This window comes from Pleurodeles waltl, chromosome 1_2 (assembly GCF_031143425.1).
Source record: "Pleurodeles waltl isolate 20211129_DDA chromosome 1_2, aPleWal1.hap1.20221129, whole genome shotgun sequence".
NCBI lineage: Eukaryota > Metazoa > Chordata > Amphibia > Caudata > Salamandridae > Pleurodeles > Pleurodeles waltl.
In genome coordinates, this window is record NC_090437.1 from 496,990,467 (window position 1) to 497,008,090 (window position 17,624).

The window sequence follows — 17,624 nt, forward strand, 5'->3', positions numbered from 1 at the left end:
ATTTCACAGATGTGGGTCCCACTGTGTGGCATCTGCTTTGTTTCCTCATGGACTAGAGCTGTGTGACATAGGTATGTTGACATTACATTTGAAAGAGCATTTTGTCACTGTAATTGCTAATACACTAAATCGAAATCACAGACAAACTCCAGATTGTTTTGTGCTTTAAGGGTGTTTATTTAAGTGCTCAATATTGGAGGGGGTTGTAAAATGGTGAGGGGTGATGGTGGAGGAATGTCCATGGCAGCGTCCAAGCTATTAGTCTCACAGGTGCATTGTCCAAAGGGGCATAGGAAGTGGAGCTGGGGCAGTTTGAGGATGGACAGGGTGACAAGGTGGGACAAAAGGATGACAATCAGGGTGGTCTCATTTCTTGGCGGGGGTCTTGGCATCTTTCTCTGTCTTTGTCCTGGATCTCAGGGACCATTTGTGGGGTGGTTCTCCATCTTCAGGGGGTGAGGTACTAGTGTGGTGGTCCTGTGGCGGTGCCTCCAGTCCACTAGCGCCGGTGGAGGTGGTGGGCAGTTCATCGTACAGGCTAGTGTCAGGGGCCCCCATGTTGTGCCACAGTGTCCCTCCTGGTGTTGAGGACTTCCTTCAGCACCCCTAAAATGGTGCCCAGGGTGGAATTGATGGATTTGAGTTCCTCCCTGAAGCCCAAATATTGTTCCTCCTGCAGCCGCTGGGTCTCCTGAAACTTGGCCAGTACTGTTGCCATCGTCTCCTGGGAATGGTGGTAGGCTCCCATGATGTGGAAAGGGCCTCGTGGAGAGTGGGTTCCCTGGGCCTGTCCTACCCCTGTCGCACAGCAGCCCTCCCAGTTCCCCTGTTTCCCTGGGTCTCTGTCTCCTGAACCATGTGCCCACTGCCACTGCCCCCAGGTCCCTGTTGTTGTTGGGGTGGTAGGTTAGCCTGGGTTCCCTGTAGTGGTGGACACACATCTGATTGACGTGTCCTGGGGACAGAGGTATGGGCCCCCTGGGTGGGTGCTGTGCTGGTGTTTCCAGAGGGAGGAAGCTCTGTGGTGGCCTGTGACTGTGTCAGGGGTACCAACTGTCCTGAGGTCCCAGATGGGGCGGGCTGGTCGTCTAGATCCAGTTGGACAGAGCTGCTGTCATCACTGTGGGCCTCTTCTGTTGGTGCTGTGGACATGTCTGGACCCTCCTGTCCAGTGACATCGAATAGGGGTCCTGCAGAGGTGTAAAGACATGATTATTGCATCTGTGTGTGCCATGGTGTGCAATGGGTGGGTGACCGTGTACCCCAGTGCTTGCATTCCTGTGTGGGACCTTGTGTGATGATGGTTTAGAGGGGTGTATGGGTATGTGCAGTGGCCATGCTTTGGTGATGGGTGTCTATGCTTTGTTGTTGCATGCAGGGCTTGGTGTTGGGATGGGTGGTTTGTGATATTGGGACATTTGTGAGGAGTTGGAGTGATGGGGGTGAGGGCGAGGGAGGGGGTATGTGATGGCATGCAGGTAGGGTGGGGGATATAGTATTAAAGATTTGACTTACCAGAGTCCATTCCTCCAGCTACTCCTGCGAGGCCCTCAGGATGCAGAATAGCTAACCGCAAGGTGGTGTCTTGAAACCACGGAACGCACCTTCCCCCGTCGCTCGTTCCACCTCTTCCTGATGTCATCCCTATTTCTTGGGTGCTGTCCCACTGCGTTGACCCTGTCCACTATTCTCCGCCATAGCTCCATCTTCCTAGCAATGGAGGTGTGCTGCACCTGTGCTCCGAATAGCTGTGGCTCTACCCAGATGATTTCCTCCACCATGACCCTGAGCTCCTCCTCAGAAAACCTGGGGTGTCTTTGCCATGCCATGGGTTGGTGTGGGTGATGTGTGGGTTGGTGTGTGTTGTGATGTGTGGGGTGATATTTAGTGGTGTGTTGTGTGAGGTGCGTGGATGTTATGTGGGTGATGGTGTTGAGTGCCTGCGGATGCTTGTTCGCAGATTGTGGTGTCTCTCTCTGGCCTTCTTTCGGAATTTTTGGTAGTAGGGGTTTGTGGGTGATGTGGGTGTGTGTTTTATATTGTATTGGGTGTGTGGGAGTGGCGTGTGTATGTGTATCAGGCGTGTGTATTTCGAATAGTCCAATGTGGATGTGTTTTGTAAGAGTGTGTGTATTTTGAGCGCGGCGGTGTGTACCGCCAATGGTTGAAAGACCGCCGCGTGGATTTGTGGGTCGTGATAGTGTGGGCGTATTCCTGTTGGCGTGACGGTGGAGGTTTTGTTTTTGCCAGTTTATCACTGACCTTTGGTGAGGCGGACTTGTGTGGGTGTCTAAATTTTGACGGATTCCGAGCTGTGGGTCATAATGACCGTGGTGGAATTCCACGGCGGTGTTTTGGCGGTCTTCTACACGGCGGTAAGGGCTTTTGCCGCCAATGTTGTAATGACCCCCATAGTGTTATGATTGTATGTCCCTGGACTAAATGTGCAGATTACAGGACAACAATGCCTACCAAGAATAAATGCGTATACAGCACATTCTCATGTTAGTGGAAAAATATGTAAAAAGTTACCATTAGAAAAGGTTGCCAGCCTAAAACTGACATCTAAAATGGAGACTAAGGCCCTCATTATGACATTGGTGGTAAGTACCGCTTACTGCCATGCTGACTACCACCAACATACCACTGCCACAGTGTATTACCGCCATCCATATTATGACCCAGACATAGAAATCGGTCACCATACAGTCGCACACACAAGTCCGCCAGCCCAAAGGTCAGTGAAACTGGCGGTCGCAAAATCCACACCGTTACGCCAACAGAACTACGCCCACAGCAATATGACCCATGAATCACCACGGCTGGTGCTAAACCACTGGCGGTACATACTGCTGCGCTCAAAATACACACAACCTAACAAAACAACACCACATTGGACAATTTGAATAACACACACCTAACACACATACAAACACCACACCCACACACCCACACCACTCTAAAACACACACCAACATTACCCACAACCCTTTACAAATATAAACAATTGCCACAAGAGAGATAGCAAGACCACAGACAAGACCACAGCAACATACCACCATCATCTACACACCATCCACGCACCTTACATCACAGACCCTAACACATCACCCCACACATCCTCACTCACACCACTCACACTACACCCATGGCACCACAATGACACTCCAGGTTCTCAGAGGAGGATCTAAGGGTCATGGTGGAGGAAATCATCGAGGTAGATCCATAGCTATTCGGATCACAGGTGCAGCAGACATCCATTGCTAGGAAGATGGAGCTATGGTGGAGAATCGTGGACAGGGTCAACGCCGTGGGACAACACCCCAGAACAAGGGATGACATCAGGAAGAGGTGGAATGACCTACGGGGAAGGTGCGTTCCGTGATTGCAAGACACCAGGTAGCAGGACAGAGGACTGGCGGTGGACCCCCACCTCCTCCCCCACAACTAACAACATGGGAGGAGCAGGTCTTGGGAATCATGCATCCTGAGGGCCTGGCAGGAGTAGGAGGAGGACTGGACTCTGGTAAGTCAGCTCTCTATTACTATCACCCCCCTACCTGCATGCCATCACAAACCCCCACCCTTAACCTCACTCCCATCACTCCACCACCTCATACACACCCCACCATCAAACCCACCCCTCCTAATACCAAGCCCTGCATGTAACACCAATGCATGGACCCCCATCACAGACCTGCAAGGACACCCATCACTAAAACATGCACACTAGAGAGAATCACCAAGCACACAAAATAACTACTCACACAAGGCAAAGCTGACAGGGCAATAACAACCATACAGGGCAACACACCCATGCACAAGATGACACACACAGAAACAATAACACTGCATTTACATCCCCACAGGTCCCCCACCCAACGTCACCGGAGAGGAGGTGCCAGCAACATCCAGCCCCCCCCACCCCAGAAGAGGCCCGCAGTGCTGACAGCAGCTCTGGACACCTGGATCTGGATGACCAAACTGGCCCGTCAGGGATCTCTGGACAGTCGGTAACCCAGGCACAGTCCCACACCACCACAGAGCCTCCCCCCTCAGGAAACACCAGCACAGCACCCACCCAGCAGCCCATACCACTGTCCCCAGGACACGTCAATCAGCAGTGTGTCCACCACTACAGGGACCCCAGGCCACCCCACAAACACAGGACGATCAGGGACCTGGGGTCAGTGGCAGTGGGCACACAGTTCAGGGGACAGAGGCACAGGACAACAGGGAAGCTGGGAGGACTGCTGTGTGACAGGGGGACGACAGGCCCAGGGAACCGGCTCTCCAGAAGGCACTCACCAACATCCTGGGGGCATACCACCATTCCCAGGAGACGATGGGCCAGATACTGGACAGGCTGCAGGAGACTCAGCGGCTGCAGGAGGGCCAGTACCTGGGGATCAGGGAGGACTTGAAGGACATCAACACCACCCTGGTCACCATTGCAGGGGTGCTGGCAGACATGGCCAACACCATGAGGGAGGCAGTGGCGCACCAGCGGGCCCCTGACACTAGCCAAACCGATGAATAGCCTTCTACCTCCACTAATGGACAGGAGGCCCTGCCACAGGAACAACAGGCCACCAGCACCCCACCCCCTGCAGAAGGAGAACCACCCCGCAAACAGTCCCTGTGATCCAGGCAGAAGCCAGAGACTATTGCCAAGACCCCCTCCAGGAAATAAGACTCTCCTGATTGTCACCCTCGTGTCCCACTCTGTCACCCTGTCCACCTTGAACTGCCATTGCTCCACTTCCTATGCCCCCTTGGACAATGCACCTGTGAAACAAATAGACTGGACTCTATCCTGAACATTCCTCCACCATCACCCCAGCCCATTGCACATCCCCCTCTACTTATTAGTACTTAAATAAACACCATTTGAATAAATACAAGTATGGAGTCTCTCAAATGATTTAACTATGTATTTGTTTAACAAGCTTTAAACACTGCAATGCAACTGTACAGTAATGTATACATGGGAATGACCTGTAGTTGGATGCAGTCAACACACAGAAGCAATAGTGAGGCACAAATATCTGAAAATAGAGATGCCAAAGGGTACAGTAAGTGGCCATAGAAGTGGGAAAATCAGCCTGCCAGTGACAATGTCAAACACAAAACTGTCAATTTAAAGTGAAATTACAGTGTCTTATCTGTGTGTCATTGGAAGTATTGTCATATTATTGCACTTCTCTTGTCCTCATCCTCATCCTCTGCCTCCTCATCTTCACCTTTGACAGGGTCCCCTGCTGCCACACGCCCATCTCCTGCCTCATCCTCCTGCAGAAAAGGCACCTGGCGACGTAAGGCAAGGTTGTGCAACATACAGAATGCCACGATGATCTGGCACAACTTCTTGGGTGAGTACTACAAGGATCCACCTGTTAGATGGAGGCAATAAAACCTGGCCTTCAGGAGGCCGAATTTCCTTTCTATTATTGTTTTTCTTTGCTCATGTGCCTCATAGTAACATTCCTCTGCCCTTGTTCAGGGATTCCTCACAGGGGTCAATAGCCATGAATGGTTTGGGTAACCAGAGTCACCTGCAAATATTGAGGAACAACTGTTAGACACACACTAACCCATAGGGCCCAATCAAGGATTTATAGAGCGCACTAATCACCTGTTAGGGTCTCAAGGTGCTGGGTGGGAGTTACTGGTTGTAAAGCCATGTCTTGAGGCGTTTCCTGAATGCCAAGAGGTCTTGGGTCTGGCGAAGGTGGAGCGGTAGGGAGTTCCAGGTCTTGGTGGCTAGGTGAGAGAAGGATCTTCCTCCGATGGTGGTGCGGCGGATCCGGGGATGGAGGCGAGGGCGAGGCTGGCAGAGCGGAGATTACGGGTGTGGGTGTGGAAGGTGAGTCTGTCATTGAGGTAGGCTGGGCCTGTGTCGTGGAGGGCCTTGTGTGCGTGGATGAGGAGTTTGAAGGTGATCCTCTTTGATACTGGTAGCCAGTGAAGGTCTCTGAGGTGGGGGGAAATGTGGTCGCAGCGTGGGATGTCCAGAATGAGGCGGGCGGATGTGTTCTGGATTCTTTGCATATTTGTTAGGAGTTTGGTTTTTATTCTTGCATATAGGGCGTTTCCGTAGTTCAATCGGCTGCTGACTAGGGCGTGGGTGACGGTTTCAACGGGAATCCACTTGAAGATTTTGCAGAGCATGCAGAGAGTGTTGTAGCAGGAAGATGAGATGGCATTGACCTGCTGAGTCATGCTGAGTATGGAGTCCAAGATGAAGCCTAGGTTGCGTGTGTGGGTATGGGTGATGGCGCGGTTCCTAGGGAGGTGGGCCACCAGGAGTCATTCCAAGTTGAGGGGTTGGTGCCAAAGATGAGTATTTCTGTCTTGTCTGTGTTTAACTTGAGGTGGCTTGATTCCATCCAGCTGGCAATGGCGTGAAGTCCGTTGTGGAGGTTGTTCTTTGCAGGTGTCGGGTCTTTCATGAGGGAGAGGATGAGCTGAGCGTCGTCTGCGTAGGAAACTATGTTGATGTGGTGGGTTCGTGCGATGTTGGCGAGGGGGACCATGTAAACGTTGAAGAGCGTGGGGCTGAGCGAAGATCCTTGGGGAACACCACAGATGATTCTGGAGGCTTCTGACAGGAATGGTGGGAGGCGGACTCTCTGGGTTCTGCCTGAGAGAAATGACGAGATCCAGTCGAGTGCCTTGTCGCGGATTCCAGCGTTGTGGAGGCGTGTGCAGAGAGTGTGATGACATACTGTGTCGAAGGCTGTGGAGAGGTCCAGGAGGATGAGTGCTGCTGTTTCTCCTTCGTCGAGCATGGTCCTAATGTCGTCTGTGGCAGCAATGAGTACAGTCTCGGTGCTGTGGTTTCTGCAGAATCCGGATTGGGAGGTGTCGAGTACATTGCTGTCTTCCAGGACCCAGGATAGTTGGCTGTTTACGATTTTTTCGATGACCTTGGCTGGGAAGGGGAGGAGGGAGATCGGCCAGTAGTTCTTGGGGTCTTCTGGGTCTGCCTTTGGTTTCTTCAGCAGGGCGTTGATTTCTGCGTGCTTCCATCTTTCTGGGAAGGTGGCTGACTCGAAGGAGCTGTTGATGGTTTTGCAGAGGTGGAGGGCGATGATGATGTTTGCCATATTGAAGATATGGTGTGGGCAGTGGTCCGATGGTGATCCGGAGTGGATGGAGGCCATGGTGGTGGCAGTGTCCTCTATGTTGACGGGGGTCCAGGTGTGGAGGAGGTGGGTGTTGCTTGGAGCGTTGGGTTCTTGGGTGTTTGTAGTCAGCTGGTGGGTCTGGGGTTGGAAGCTATTGTGGATTTCTTCTATCTTTCGACGGAAGTGGGTTGCCAGTGAGTTGCAGAACTCCTATGATGGCGGGGGTTCGTTGGAGCAGGTCCTGTGGGTGGAGAGCTCATTTACGATGCCGAAGAACTCTTTACTGTTGTGAGCGTTGGCATCGATGCGGTTTTTGAAGTGGGTCCTTTCGCTGGTGCGGATCAGTTGGTGATGTTTGCGTAGGGCATCCTTGAAAGCGACGTGGTTGGAGTTGGTAGGGTCAAGGTGCCATGTTTTTTCCATTCTGCGACATAGCCATTTGGATTCCTGGCCTTGATTCAGTGGGAGGTGTTTTTTTTTTTTTTAGCAGTGCAAGGGTGTTGGGGCAATCTTCTATCCAGCAATGCAGGTTGGTGGTGGCTGTGTTGGGGTCAAAGGTCTCAGGGGGTGGGGCCCGGGCGAGAGTGGAGATCCATTGATCCGTTGATATTTTGCTCCAGTTGCGCGGGGGGTTGTGTGCGGTGGTGGTGAGTGACCGGTTTCTGATAGGAGAAGTGGATGCAGCGGTGGTCTGTCCAGCTGAGTTTGGTGATGTGGCTGAAAGAGACGTGGTTGCTGGCTGAGAAGATGGGGTCGGTGTGTGACCTGCGGAGTGGGTGGGTGTAGTGATGTGTTGCTTGAGGCCGAAGTTGGGAAGGTTGTCGATTAGGTTGGTGGTGTTGATATCGTTGTTATTTTCTAGGTGGAAGTTTAGGTCACGGAGGAGGATGTAGTCTGTTGAGGCGAGGGCTTGGGAGCTGATGGCGTCGGCAATGTCATCGCAGAACATTGGTCTGGGTCCAGGGGGTCTGTAGACCAGTGTTCCTCTGAGTGTGTTGTTGGCATTCATGTGGATTTTGAAGTGGAGGTGCTCGGCGGAGTTGATGGTGTCATGGGAGTTGGTGGAGACTCTCATGGTGTTTTTGTGGACTATGGCGATTCCTCCTCCTGGTCTGTTGATTCAGTATCTTCTGGTGATCTTGTAGTTTTCTGGTATGGCTAAGGCTACGTCTGGTTCTGAAGCCGAATTCATCCAGGTTTCAGTGAGGAATGCGACGTCGGGCGAGTATGTGGTCAGGAGGTCCCAGAGTTCAATTGCATGTTTCTGGACGGAGCGGGTGTTAAGTAGGATGCATCTTAGGCGGTTGTCTGTTTTGATTTGGAGTTTGGAGGTTAGGTTGCAGGTGAAATTGCAGGCTTTGCAGGAGAAGGGTCCTTTAGTGCACGTCGGTGTGGACTGGAAGCAGATGGAGGAGCGTCCTGGATTAAGGGCGTGGAGTTCATTTGCAGTGTAAAGGTGTTCAGTGGCGCGGGAGGTGTGTTGGCCGGGGGTCTGGTGCTGGGCACGGTCTTGGCACGGAAGGGCGCAGAGGTGCTTTCCCCGCGGCCAGCATAAGAGGGGAGGTGGGAGGGAGTGGCTGCTGGGAGGAGGGAGGGAAACCTCCAATGGGAGTGCAGGGTGGCGGGGGCAGCAGGAGTCAGGAGCGGGAAGAGCTCCGAGGAGTAGGGAGGGGGGCGGGGCCTTCCGGGAGAGGAGAAGTCAAGAAGCCCAAACAAGCCCAAACAAGCCCAAAACAATGGCAGCACTTACCGGAGCAGTGATGAGGAGGAAGCGACCTGCCTGCAAGGATGCAGGGTCAGAGGTCGCTTCTAACCTCACGCTGCGGCCGGCATAAGAGGGGAGGTGGGAGGTAGTGGCAGTTGGGAGGAGGGAGGGAACCTCCAATGGGAGTGCGGGGGTGAGGGCAGCAGGAGTCAGGAGTGGGAAGAGCTCCATGGAGGAGGGAGGGGGGCGGGACCTTACGGGAGAGGAGAAGCCAAGAAGCCCAAACAAGCCCAAATAAGCCCAGACAAGCCCCGACAAGCCCAAACAAGCCCAAAACAATGGCAGCACTCACCGGAGAAGTGGTGAGGAGGAAGCAACCTGCCTGCAAGGATGCAGGGTCAGAGGTCACCTGATAGGCCCACACCATATCCCTTCACCAACACCTACTGGGTGGGATCCAGGGCTCACCTATTAGCCACACCCGGTGCCTCTGGAGTTGAGCCATCACATATGGGATGCTAATATTCCTCAGGATAAAGGCATCCTGCACAGCCCCAGGATACTTTGCATTGACATGGGAGATGTAATGGTCCGCCAGGCACACTATCTTCACATTCATGGAGTGAAAGCTCTTTTGATTTCTGAACACCTGGTAATTTCTCCAAGGGGGGGCAAATGCAATATGTGTACCATCTGTTGCCCCAATAATGTTGGGGATATGTCCCATTGCATAGAAATCTGCTTCCACTGTGGCCAAATCCTCCACCTGGGAGAAAACAATGTAGCTGCGCATGTGTTTAATTAGGGCAGACAACACTCTGGTCAGCACTATTAAGAACATTTGGCTTAGACATTCCTGCTGCCAAGCCCACTGTCACTTGGAAGAAGCCAGTTGCCAGGAAGTGGAACACTGATAGGACTTGCACAAGAGTGGGGATCCCGGTGGGGTTGACACAGCAGATATCAGGTCAGGTTCCAATTGGGCACACAGCTCTGTGATTGTGGCCCTGGACAGTCTATAGGTGAGGATAATGTGCCTGTCCTCCATTGTTGCCAAGTCCACCAGGGGCCTGTACACAGGGGAATGTCTCCATCTCCTATTCATCCGCAGCAGTTGAAATCTAGGGGGCAAACGGTGAGCAGCTGGTCAGTATTCCATATTTCCAAACACTACACTGTATTGCATGTTGTGACTGTAACAGTATATTGTTGGATAGGCTCAAATGGTGCCTATGTGTACTGTGATGCAGTTACACTGATTTGATTTGGAGTTTGAAGGTTAGGTTGCAGGTGAAATTGCAGGCTTTGCAGGAGAAGGGTCCTTTAGTGCGCGTCGGTGTGGACTGGAAGCAGATGGAGGAGTGTCCTGGATTAAGGGCGTGGAGTTCGTTGGCAGTGTAAAGGTGTTCGGTTGCGTGGGAGGTGTGTTGGCCGGGGGTCTGGTGCTGGGCACGGTCTTGGCACGGACGGGTGCAGAGGGGCTTTCCTTTGGCGCGCCTTTGCAAGGGGCATGAATGCATGGAGTGCTGTGTGTGAGGGCCCCGTGTGGGAGGGCTGGTAGAAGGGCCCTGTGCAGCGTGCTGCATGTATGGTGGGCAATGTCTATGCGTAAGGGGATGTGAGGGCTATGGTGGGCCACGAGTGTAACAGGCAGGACGGTCTGACTAATACCTTTTCCTATGTGTATTTCTCTGCAGGTCAGCGCCCATCAAAAAAAGGGCATATGGCGTGCCATCACCAAGGACGTGTGGACCCTTGGGTTTACGGCAGGCAGAGCACCCACTGTCACAAACAGTGGGAGGACCTGAGACGCTGGGCATGGCAGACGGCGGAGGCCCAGCTGGGGATGGCCTCCCAACGAGGAAGGGGTACCCGTCGAACCCTGACCCCCCTGATGGTCCGCATACTGTCGGTGGCCTATCTGGAGCTGGATGGGTGCTTGGGGGCATCACAACAGCCACAAGGGGGTGATTACATTGCCCCAATATACTGCTTGCGCGTGGTGGGGTGGCATCCAGGTGGGGGATGTGGGCCTGTGGGTGCCCCTAGGCCAGGCCGGATATTGCAGGTTAGGGCTCATGTTGGGCACGGTCTGATGTACACCTCCTCCAACCAAGCTACTAGGCATCCACTACTGGGCAGGTGTCTGTGGGTCTCAGGTATGCTGCAATTGGCGTTAGGTATCCCTGTCCATGAGCTAGTATTGTGCCTGTTAGTGCATTGCCTAGTGCATAGGGCTGTTCCCTGTGTGTGTGTCGTGTACGCCAACGGTGGTGTTGTTGCCGCCATTGACCACGGGTATCCTTTGTCTCTCCTCCTTTTTGTTTTGTCACCCTGTCCTTATGTGCATTAGCATCATCTGGCGGAGGAGCAGATGCACTGGCAATGGGGAGAGCCGCATCCCACATGCCAGAAGGCCGAATCCACCGACGGTGAGGGCACCAGTGGGACGGAGGGTGAGGGGAGCACCATGGCAGAGACTGGAGGGGACAGTTCTGACAGTGATAACTCCTCCGATGGAAGCTCCCTGGTGGTGGCGGACACCTCTGTGCCCACCCCAACTACAGGGACAGTCGTCACCCCCATAACAGCATGGCCCTCCCAGCAACCCTTCAGCCTGTTTCCCATGCCCACTCAGTCAGGAAGGTGGGCATCTCCTTTGCCCCAGGCACCCCAGGCCCAGCCAAAGTTAGCCCTACTGCCCTGAGTGAGGAGGCTATTGACCTCCTGCGATCCATCTTTGTTGGGCAGTCAACCATTGTGAATGCCATCCAGGGACTGGCAGCCCACTTGCAACAAACAATTGCATTCCTCGAGGGCATTCACTCTGGCGTGGTGGCCCAACAGAGATCAATCCAGGCTCTGGCCTCCTCCCTGATGGCAGCCATTGTCCCTGTTTCTAGCCTCCCCTCTCCAACTTCCTCTGCCCAATCCCATTCCCCTCAACCCCAACCTATCCCAAGCACACAGGCAGACCAGAATGCACCCAGGACAACACACAGGAGTGGGTCAGGCAAACACAAACACCATGCAGATGCAGACATATCAACATCCACTGCCTCCACTGTATTCCCCTCCTCCTTCTCATCCACCTCCCTCCCAGTAGTGTCTACACTCACACCTGCATGCACTACATCCTCATCCACTACCACCATCACTCCTATTACTACATGCGGCTCACTGGCAGTCACCACCTCCACATCCATGCACACGTCCCCTGTGTCGTCTCCCACTGTGTCTGTGCCCCCTCCTCCCAAAGTACACAAATGCAAGCACTCAGACACCCAACAGCCATCCACCTCACAACAGCATCCAGCCCATGCACCTGCACCCAAACACAGCAGACAGACACCTCCTACAACCACTTCTTCTTCCTCCACTCCCAAACCTTCACCCTCTTCCCGCCCCAATGTCCCTAAGAAGCTTTTCTTCTCCACTGTTGACCTCTTCCCTACCACTCCCCCCAGTCCTTTTTGTCTGGCCAGGGTGGTCAGAACACAGGTGAGCACCTTAGCCACTCAGTCCACAGCCACATTAGTGTTGATAGCTACTGCAGGTGGGAGAGGATCCCAGGCACCAGGCAGCAACACTGACAGGATGCATGCACCAGGTGCATCAAGGAAGGGCAAGGAGGCACCACCAGCTATGACAGGGAAGAGCAAGGAGGTACCACCAGCTGCGACAGGGAAGGACAAGGAGGCACCACCAGCTGGGTCTAGGAAGGGCAAGGAGGCACCACCAGCTGCAGGAGGGAAGGGCAAGGGGCAATCCCTGGCTGCTGACAGGAAGGGCAAGGGGCCTGCACCAGTAGGCAGGAAGGACAGGAGGCCTGATACTAGGACTCATTCGGCGCCCCCATTACCAACCATGGTGGTTCAGTCATCTGAGGCTGCAGGGGAAGGGCTGGAGCCTCCCCCCAGCATTGCCAGCACTGCCACCAGCACCGCCACCAGCACCACTGCACGCAGCAGCAGCCCCAGTGGGCTGCTGTCTGAGGCTGCAGGGGAAGGGCTGGAGCCCCCCCCACCACTGCCAGCACTGCCACCAGCACCACTGCCAGCAGCAGCAGCCCCAGTGGGCAGTCATCCGAGGCTGCAGGGGATAGGCTTGAGCCTCCCCCCACCACTGCCAGCACTGACACTAGAACCACCACTGCCACCACTGAGCAGCTGTCACTGCCAGCGGGCAGTGTCTAATCCTGCCTCCATGGGCTGTTGTGCATCCTGGCCCCCCGCAAAGCATAATGGTCTAACACCCAGGTGAGAGACTGTGACCTTGCACTCCCCAAGATCTGCATCACAGGGCACAACGCCCCCTCCAGAACCAGTGGAAGAAGCCATCCACTCACCCCATCCTTCCCAGGATGAAGCACACTGGGCACCAGGCCCCCTCCAGAACCAGTGGAGAAGCCACGCACTAGAGAGACTGTGGCCTTGCACTCCCCAGGACCAAGCAGTGGGCAAACCACCCACTTGAGAGACTGTGGTCTTGCGCTCCCCAGGACCAACAAGTGGGCAAACCACCCACTAGAGAGACTAGACTGTGGGCTTGCGCTCCCCAGGACCAAGCAGTGGGCAAACCACCCACTTGAGAGACTGTGGCCTTGCACTCCCCAGGACATCGCACAGGGCATGTAGCCCCCTCCAGGACCTGTGGTGTACCATCTTCTGGCAGAGGTGCTCCCCCATTCCCTGTCCCCCTGAGGTGCCTGTGTACTTTCGAACTGATGCCCCTGCAGTGTTCTCCCAGTATTGTTGAAGGAGTGAGGTGGGGCCTTGGCCTATGTGATGTGGCCCTGTGGCTCACGGACATTGAGGATTGGGCAGTGTCCCTACATTTGTAAATATGTATATACAATTGTATTTTGATGCACTTATTCATGTTATTTTATTGTGTTACACTCACTTTCGTCCAATCATTTTGTCCTTGCATTATTCCTGAGGGGTATGGGGTGGATATGTAATGTTTGTGCATCTGATTGTATGTATGGTGTTGGGGGTGGGGGTGTTGAGTGTTGTATGTGTGTGTCACTCTCTTCCCCCTCCCCCCCTTGTGTGCTAGGCGGCAGTACTCAATGTGGTCGTCTTCGTCAGCGTTGGTGTTGGTGTTCATAATGCAGGAAAAGGTAGACGAGCATTGGAAATATATGCAGCTCGGGCTCCATGGCGTTGTGGTTGTTCCCTGAGTCTCCAGAGGTGAGCCCTTTGACTTCTGTGTTCTGTTTCCACCGTGCTTTTGATGTTGTTGGTACCGCCCCGGAAAAGGTGGCAGATAGGCCTGTTGTAATAGTGTGTGCGGTACATTGTCTTCTGCCTGGCTGTTGGCGCTTACCACCGTGGTGCTTGTTGATACTACAGTGGCGGTCGGTGTATTAAAGTGGCTGTCTGTCTGAGTGGTTTCCGCTGTGGTCATAATTCCATTTTTGTTACCGCCGGCCTGTTGGCAGTATTACTGCCACTTTATCACCGACTGCCAGGGTTGTAATGAGGGCCTAAGTGTGGGCACTACAACAATTATTTGGCAGAATTATTTTGATATTTAGTCATTTTAAGGCACATTGATACTATCTGGGAAAACATTCCACCTAATTAGTGCAAGTACAACATATGAATACAGCAATTAGCAACTGAAAGGTAAAAGGTGACCTGATAGCTTTTGGGAAGAGTCTGCAACTTTAGATACATTCAAGTTAGAAAACTATATTGGTGTTAAAATCTCAAACATATGCGGTAGATGTTTGATTCGGTGGTATGGATGGTAAATAAATACTTTGCATCTGCAGAAATGTAAAACTGAAGAAGCCCTTAATATACTGTACAGACTGCAGTGTATGTCTGGTAACAACAACTTTACATAAGCACCAACTGGATAGCGACTACAGATACTAATTGGTGGAGGGCAGAATGAAAACACTGAATTGATAGTTTTCTGGAGTGCTGGGGCTTTTTACGGCAGACTGGAAGAGAACACAGTTCTGAAATATATAAATAATGGCTGAAACAAAATTCATTGCCCCTGAACCCAAGCAGCTGAATGGACAGTGCCACTGGAATTATGACATTTTGCAGCTGGGGGATTTTGCGCATTTTTAGGGAATAGATGCCTTTGACACATAATTCATCATCTTTTTCATAATTTGCAGATTTTAACAACAAACAAAAAAATTCTAACTTAAAGGATCAAAAGTTACTAGAACGTCAGCAATGCGTTTTGCTGCACAATGGAAAAGCCATTCGCAAATATTGACTGGGCACCTTTAAATTGCTTACTGTTGTGCTCGGGTGTTAACCTAGAACTAATAAGGTGAACCTTTTGCTCAGACAGTGCTGCCTTGTGGACAGATTACAAAATAATGACGTAATAAAATCAAACATTGTACCACACTATGCTGCATGATTTGAGTTTTGTGCCGCATGATTTAGTCAACCCTTCAGCATAACGTGGTTCTTCCCTACTGCATAATTTCAGTGTGTCAGTCTGTGGGCAATTAGACCCAAGGCTAATGGAGTGGTAAATTTGAATACTGCGAGTTTTTAAGGGAAGAGGCTTATTTGGGCAGCAGAAATAGACTATTTATATTGTGTACTATCAATGATAGTGCAAGCCAAGAAATTAGGCTTGACGCATAGGGCAAGAGAGTGCACAGTGGGAATGGGGAAGCATACAAAAGTACAAAATTGTGTCAGCAAGACAAACCCTAAAATGAAGTTTTATCTAAAGATTAACCGCATTCTGTGAATTAACATTCTCATGAGAAAGTGGCTGAGGGGTGCTCCTCTGTTGAAGAAAGGGCACAAAATGCCTACTGAACATACTTGTAGGAGTGGCTGGAAGGAGCCTTTGAGCTGCAGAGCAACAAGGCCCAGGCTACGCCATCAATAGATACAAAGGAAAGGTAACCATTTGAGGGCAGAGCAGTGAGGGCTCTAAGCAGTGGCGTAACATAGGCTCCCGCAGCCCCCGTGGTGTAGGGGAGCACGCGAGCTCCAGGGGCACAGCACAGTTCCCTGGCCTGTTAGCTTCTGATTGAGTCTGGAGGGGGGGCCTCGGTGCATCTTGCAGGGGAGCCCCCTCAAGTTTCGTTACTCCAGTGGCCCTAAGATTCTGAGAAAAGGGGCTCTGTTGTCTCTGTGAGAAATGAGAGACTGCGCCGCTGCATGGCCAGCTGCCAGTGCTTGGGCCTCAGTTTTCCTATCGATTCTCATTACATGGCGTACATCCTTCGACCTTAGTAACGTGCTCTGGCGTCCAGAAGCAGGTGCCCGAGACAAAGACAGACAGCAAGATAATATATATCATGATTTAAATCTATTGTAGTCCACTACTGCCTTAATGTCAGTAGGAGCTGAACAAAGAAGACTGAACTAGTTGCACTGGTATTACATGAGGAGTTCAAACAAGCGTGGAGGAAAGATGAAGAGACTGTTTTTCATAATAGAGGAGTGGGAGTCTATACGAACTAATATGGAAAATTGTACAGGAAAGGAGGGAAGAGGGAGAACCAAAGTAAGACATTGGAGTGGTTGATAGAGAAAGAAGAAAGCTTAAGAGAGAAAGGAAAAATAAAGATGAAAACTGGTAGAAGAAATGAAGCACGGGAGAAAGTGAAAGGGAAAAAGAGGTGGAATGTGATGAGAAAGAAAAAGCATGGAAGAGAGAAGTAGGTGTAGACTAAAGAAAAGAAGAGTAGTCAGGTAGAGCAAGTCAAAAAGTAGCAAACCCAGACAAGAGTGGAAAACATTGACAGATAGATAGGAACACTGAGGCTTAAAGCGGGAAACTGAGAGAAATTAAAGAGTAATCTAGAGAAAAAAAGTAGAAGAGGTGAGAAAAATAGGACAAAATGTGGGGAATGAGGTGAAAAGAAAGTATGAAATGTGAACAGAGATATAAGGAAAGTAAGAGCGAGTCAAAGACAATGAGCGAGGGAGAGATATAAGTAGAGCAGGTGAGATATGAGGGAAGAGCGGTATTGGGAAAATGGGTTAAACAAGATTACAACCGTATATGGAAAATAAGAAAGGCAAGGGGGATGCTAAAGAGTCACAATGAGATATAATAAGAAAGAGGAAGACATAGAAAAGATAAAAGAGGGTGAGGTAAGAGAAAATGGGAGATAATGTGGAAACAGAGATATAATTGTGAATATAAAGAGGGATATAAGGTGAAGCACAAAGAGAGGGAAGCCGTCGAGATCAGAATTTAGGATGCTTTAGGTACAGAAACAGAGAAATTGAGAGAAAGGCGTTTTTTAGTCTCTGTTTATTGCATTATTCCCGTTTCTCCATCCCCCACAGTAATTAATTTAACACTTTCCCTTTTTCTAGCTGACAGCCGAGAGCTTAATTAGAGTCTAATAAAACATTGAAAAGCCACAAATGCAAAATAGAATAAACAGTAAACAATGGGGGGGGGGGGGGGGTGAGACGGACTGGAGGAGCGCGATGATGGCTGCGTAATGCCGGAGATAAACTGTGCGCACATTGACACTGTCACGTTCTCGGCAGCCCCGAGTGCGCCGGGAGCCTGGCGCAGATAGACAGCTCGAATTAATCCCGAGAGGGGTGCATGACAGGCGAGTGAAGCAGACAATTAGAACGAAGGAGGAAATTGGAAATGGCAAAGGTGTGAACATATGTCAAATTACAACTAAATGATAAATTACAATTCTGTCATTGAAATAAGTGGTAATTAAGAAGGATTTCAGCTATCCTTTTTTTTTTTTAAATCCATTTCGTCCTTTTTTTGTCGGAGTTTGGATGTGTTGGGTTCCCATTCCATTTCATAAA